This window comes from Salvelinus namaycush, chromosome 36 (genome assembly GCF_016432855.1).
Source record: "Salvelinus namaycush isolate Seneca chromosome 36, SaNama_1.0, whole genome shotgun sequence".
Taxonomy (NCBI): domain Eukaryota; kingdom Metazoa; phylum Chordata; class Actinopteri; order Salmoniformes; family Salmonidae; genus Salvelinus; species Salvelinus namaycush.
Window position 1 is genome coordinate 14762505 of NC_052342.1, and position 6312 is coordinate 14768816.

General features: G+C 42.6%; 1 long non-coding RNA gene across 1 annotated transcript; it reads left to right on the forward strand.

The window, feature by feature from the left end:
• Nucleotides 1–4458: 4458 nt before the first annotated feature.
• On the forward strand, nucleotides 4459–5458 carry LOC120030597. Its single transcript, XR_005473656.1, has 3 exons — nucleotides 4459–4727; nucleotides 4988–5219; nucleotides 5408–5458. It is a non-coding gene; the product is annotated as an uncharacterized LOC120030597 (long non-coding RNA).
• The last annotated feature ends 854 nt before the right edge of the window (nucleotides 5459–6312 follow it).

Consider the following 6312-nt stretch of genomic DNA (forward strand, 5'->3'; position numbering starts at 1 on the left):
GTGCTCAGTCCTTTTCCTGTAGTCCACAATCATCTCCTTTGTCTTGAACACGTTGAGGGAGAGGTTGTTGTCCTTGCACCACACCTCCACCCTATAGGCTGTCTCGTCATTGTCAGTGATCAGGCATCCGCCATGCTGTTGTGTCATCGGCAAACTTAATGATGGTGTTGGAGTCGTGCCTGGCCGTGCAGTCATGAGTGAACAGGTGGTACAGGAGGGGACTAATCACACACCCCTGAGGGGCCCCCGTGTTGAGGATCAGCATGGCGGATGTGTTGTTACCTACCCTTACCACCTGAGGGCGGCCTGTCAGGAAGTCCAGGATCCAGTTGCAGAGGGAGGTGTTTAGTCCCAGGGTCCTTAGCTTAGTGATGAGCTTTAAGGGCACTATGGTGTTGAACGCTGAGCTGTAGTCAATGAACAGCATTCTCACATAGGTGTTCCTTTTGTCCAGGTATGAAAGTGCAGTGTGGAGTGCAATAGAGATTGCATCATCTGTGGATCTGTTGGACGGTATGCAAATTGCAGTGGGTCTAGGGTTTCTGGGATAATGGTGTTGATGTGAGCCATGACCAGCCTTTCAAAGCACTTCATGGCTACAGATGTGAGTGCTGCGGGTCGGTAGTTATTTAGGCAGGCTACCTTAGTGTTCTTGGGCACAGGGACTATGGTCGTCTGCTTGAAACATGTTGGTATTACAGACTCAGACAGGGAGAGGTTGAAAATGTCAGTGAAGACACTTGCCAGTAGGTCAGCGTATGCTCGGAGTACACGTCCTGGTAATCCGTCTGCAGACCCCTTCCCTTTTTCCACATTTAGTTACTTTACAGCCTTATTCTAAAATGGATTAAATAAATAAAAATCCTCATCAATCTACACACAATAATGACAAAGTGAAAACAGAAATACTTATTTACATAAGTATTCAGACCCTTTGCTATGAGACTCAAAATTGAGCTCAGGTGCATCCTGGTTCCATTGATCATCCTTGAGATGTTTCTACAACTTGATTTCAGTCCACCTGTGATACATTTAATTTATATTCATGATTTGGAAAGGCCCACACCTGTCTATAAAAGGTCCCACAGTTGATAGTGCATGTCAGAGCAAAAACCAAGCGAAACAGGATTGTGTCAAGGCACAGATCTGGGGAAGGATATCAAAAAATGTCTGCAGCATTGAAGGTCCCCAAGAACAAAGAGGCCTCCATCATTCTTAAATGGAAGAAGTTTGGAACCACCAAGACTCTTCTTAGAGCTGACCGCTCGGCCAAACTGAGCAATCAGGGGAGAAGGGCCTTGGTCAGGGAGGTGACCAAGAACCCGATGGTCACTCTGACAGAGCTCTTGAGTTCCTCTGTGGAGATGGGAGAACCTTTCAGGACAACCATCTCTGCAGCACTGCACCAGTCAGGCATTTATGGTAGAGTGGCCAGATGGAAGCCACTCCTCAGTAAAGGCCATGACAGCCCACTTGGAGTTTGCCAAAAGGCACCTGAAGGACTCTAAGACCATGAGAAACAAGATTCTCTCGTCTGATGAAACCAAGATTGAACTTGTTGGCCTGAATGTCAAGCGTCACGTCTAGAGGAAACCTGGCACCATCCCTACGGTGAAGCAAGTTGGTAGCAGCATCATGCTGTGGGGATGTTTTTAAGCGGCAGGGACTGGGAGACTAGTCAGGATCGAGGGAAAGATGAACGGCTTAAAGTACAGAGAGATCCTTGATGAAAGCCTGCTCCAGAGTGCTCAGGACCTCAGACTGGGATGAAGGTTCACCTTCCAACAGGACAACAACCCTAAGCACACAGCCAAGACATTGCAGGAGTGGCTTCGGCACAAGTCTCTGAATGTTCTTGAGTGGCCCAGCCAGAGCCCGGACTTGAACCCGATCAAACATCTCTACAGAGACCTGAAAATATCTGTGCAGCGACGCTCCCCATACAACCTGACAGAGCTTGAAAGGATCGGCAGAGAAGAATGGGAGAAACTCCACAAATACAGGTGTGCCACGCTTGTAGCATCATACCCAAGAAGACGCGTGGCTGTAAACGCTGCCAAATGTGTTTCAACAAAGTACTGAGTAAAGGGTCTGAATACCTATGTAAATGTCATATTTCGTTTTTTTGCTTTGTCATTATGTGGTATTGTGTGTAGATTGATGATGGCAAAACATTTCTTTAAATCAATTTTAGAATAAGGCTGTTACGTAACAAAATGTGGAAAAAGTCAAGGGGTCTGAATACTTTCCGAATGTACTGTATTTGCATGAAAATCTGTCACTAATTGGATGGAAACCTGGCTTCTCACTGATTGATAGAGTTGCACAAAACTGCACATAGTAGACTGCATGTCTACGCCTTGATCAAACCAGCAGCGTAATGCATCAATGCTGTAATAAATTCTGCAGTCAAACGTTTTTCATTATGTATAAATATCGATCAATATTTGAATTGGATATGTGTGCAACATTCCAATTCACATTTTGCTACTATTTCTGTTAAGTCTAATGCCTCGATCATGCCGACAGCATCATTGCATTTTGGTACACCAGAAGTACATTCATTTCCAATGGAACGCTGCATTTGCCTTGCAGCATTGCATTGCAGAGGCAGTTAGAGTGTGTTCTGTGTGGTGCATAAGTTGGATTTATTGAATGTATGTAAACTGTAGGCGTAGACGGCTTGACAGAAATGGTAGCAGAAGGCGAATGTTCAACTTTTGTTGCACACATATCCAGATGATACTGTGTTCTGTTTTGCGCAATGGTGCTGTCAGTGTGATCGAGGCATACAATTTGATGCATACATATGCACCACACAGAACACACTGCAACTGCCTCTGCAACACAATGCTGCAGGGCAAAGACAGCATTCTGTTGGAAATGAATGTACTGCTGGTGTACCAAAACGCAATGACGCAGTCTGTGTGATTGAGGCGTTATGGGAATGTGCTAGATTAGGCTAAAACTTTTCCAATTTGATGAGGAATAGGCTACATTCAAACAACCTAAGTAATGTGATCCCTCACCTGTTTTAAATAGAGAGGAATGTTATGTTGAAGGCTACAAAGTTGGGAATGCATAAAACCCCAAAATAAAATATGAAAATAAAAAAAGTTCAATGGAAATATTCAACAAATAACAAGAAAGGATATATTTAGGCCTAATGCATCACACAGATCTGAGAGTTTATATGGGGTTTATCATTTGAAGATTTATTTGAATCGCTGCCAGCATAATTCTGTAGTTTCTGAAGTGTTTTGGCCCTAAGAGAAGAGTCCTCATACTGTCATAGGTCTAGTTATTATTAATGCGATGTACTTTATGGTTATTAGCGAAAGTTATTCAATCTAATTGGTCACAGATATCTCTGCTATTAAACAAAAATATGATAGCGATTAGCCTAATTATGGCCAGTGGTAAAGCCCTTGCATAGGCCTAGGCTACTTGTAGAGGACTTTGGGGTTGACTCAATCACAGCGCATTAGCTGCCTGTCACTGTCAGAATAAATATTGCATAAGTAGATGGGCTGTCATCACAGATAGTCATTGGCACAGCTGGAGATATTGATGGGTCCTGCTTCCTCTTTTAAATAATGCCCGCTGTGCTGGGTCCATTTTGACCGGCTGCTGCAGCACTGGGCCCGGCGTGATGCAGAGACAAAGCCTGAAGGCACCCACAACATATGCCGCTACCGCTCTATGCCATTCTGAATTCGCGCCCACATGCACCCCTCGTGATGTCCCATTAACTTATGATGCACTATCAGGAGCATCTGGAGCCCCGCCAATTTAATTTGCCTACCATAGAAACTCGCAACTGGTGTCAACTCAACACCCATGCAAAAATTCAGTTCATAAAGGTTCCTTTTTGGCACCAACTCAAAGACAGAGATATTCCTTTGTACCATCTTTTCACACAACTCTTTCTTACGGCGCATGTTCCCTAGCAAGCGGTAAATTGAAGCGTGCCGCTTAGGCCACCCATTGTGACTGGCTTGTGGGTGTGCTGGCAGCATATGGCAGCATAGCAGCACGTTTGATTGTGCGTCAAGAATACAGCATAGCAAGTTTGTATGAAGGTCTGGTTATTAAATGGGTAAATAGTTCAATAGTAATATGCTCTAAAATGCTCTGGTCACAAACAAACTTTTCTGCCCTGTTTCCAATTGTCCACAAGGCTGGGAGAACCTATTCTAGTAAGTAAATACATTTCAAAAATGAAAAAAAAAGTATTATTAGTTAACTAGATGCAGTGCAGGCTAACTCTAATGAGCTGCTAAATGAGCTAGCTAGTTGGCTACCTAGCTATCTAACCAACTTTACATACTGTATAGATAGTTAGTTAAGTTAAATAAATATCACCAGCTACCTAACTTCATATTAGCTAGCTATCTTGATGTATTTATCACTGTAAAAAAAAAAACTCCAAATGCATTTGTAGGTAGCTAGCTAACAACCATGAAGGAGGGTGAAAGTATAGCAGCCCCAACTGTCAAAGTGAGAGAGTAGGCTATTCTGGATAGGTAAGGTACTTGTGTAGTTCCAGTCCCTAGAAGTGAGGACGGAGATAATAGTATCATAATATTCAATGCGGTGTAATTTGAGTATAATGAAGTCTGTTTCTTGTGAGGTGTTCTGTCCTCAGATAAAAAGAGCTGTCTACAGATGAAGAGGTCCCAATGAAGAGCAGTGGTTCTCAGTCCTGGTCCCGTGGACTCAAAATGGTGCACATTTTTGTTTTTGCATATGCACGGCATTGAAATGATCAACTCATCATCAAGCTTCAAGTGGTATTTATGTATTCATTTGTGATGCTATCCTTGATATGATCCTGTTATTGTCATATGCTACACATGTGTGTGCACATGCATCTATCAATCCAATGTTATCATGATTTGTTATAAGGGATATAATGCTTTAGTAATCCACAATTACCTGGTGATGTAAAAGTCTAATAATGACATGATCTTCCACATTCCTACAGATACCTTGTAACTGGAGATTGTTTCAAAACGATTGCCTACAGTTACCATGTAGGGAACTGCAAGATTGGATGACCAGGGCCATCTGGGACTGCCTCCTGGAGGAATTCAGGTGTGTGAAGGCTACCTATGTCCTGCATAACTTCATGAGGATGGACACGAGGACCAGGAAAGGATCTGCAGCTCACTGCCGTGTGCCAGAGGAGAAGTCTGCATGATCAGTCATTTGGTCAGGTGAACAGGAAGTATTATTAAAGATATGCTTTATATTGAAATACAGATAGAGATGCAGTAGTCCCAGAGTTAATGATCCAAGGTCAGTTTTGCATTTCATCTCCTGATGATTATGATGACTGACATTGTTAGAATAAAAAAACACAATGCTTTAACATGCTATCTCTCTTTCTGTTTCTCGTCTGCAGGTATGTTTTGATGTGAGAGAGGATGCCAACCCCCAGTCCTGTCATCTCCACCTCACCCGCTCTTAAAATAACCTTTGGGCCGACTGGGAGCCCAAGGCTGGTTAGGAGACACCACTAAAGACACTATTATGTAATTGTGATGAACTGAGATAATATTAGGCTAGCACTGTGATTCATTAATCATATGCTGCCTTCCCTGCTCCTCTGTTCGTACCTCTTTCCCTTTGTCTTTTACAACTCTCTCGCCACCTCCTCTTTCTTCCTCTGTTTTTAGAATGCATACCAGATGTGCATTAAAGTACAGATTGAACTTGTATTTATATAATTTATAATGCATGTATTATGTATTTATAACACTTGAATAATGAACTTCTTTCAAGAAAGCGATTCACATTCTCTACTAGTTGAAATTAAGTCTCTCATTGGATGAAATACTACAGTTATCCTGTGTTTATCAGATCAATGCAGATGAAGGGCATTAGATATTAAGATGAACTGGTTTAAGACTATTTACATGATGCATAGGAAGTGTAGAGTGCTGTGTTTTTTAAATTATATTTCTGTATATATGAATTACAAAATCAGCCTTTAACTAGTTAAATCATGTTTCTAGTCTATTGCATAGTTACAATGTGTAACCATTGATGTCCCTATCATGACACAAGGCGAGACCCAGATGCAGACACAGGAGGCAGATAGTTGGAGTCTGACAATGTTTATTAATCCAAAAGGAGTAGGCAAGATATAATGGTCGTGGACAGGCAAAAAGTGAAAACCAGATTTGAGTCCAAGAGGTACAGAGTGGCAGACAGGCTCGTGGTCAAGGCAGGCAGAATGGTCAGGCAGGCGGGTACAATGTCCAGAAACAGGCAAGGGTCAAAACCGGGAGGTCTAGAAAAAGGAGA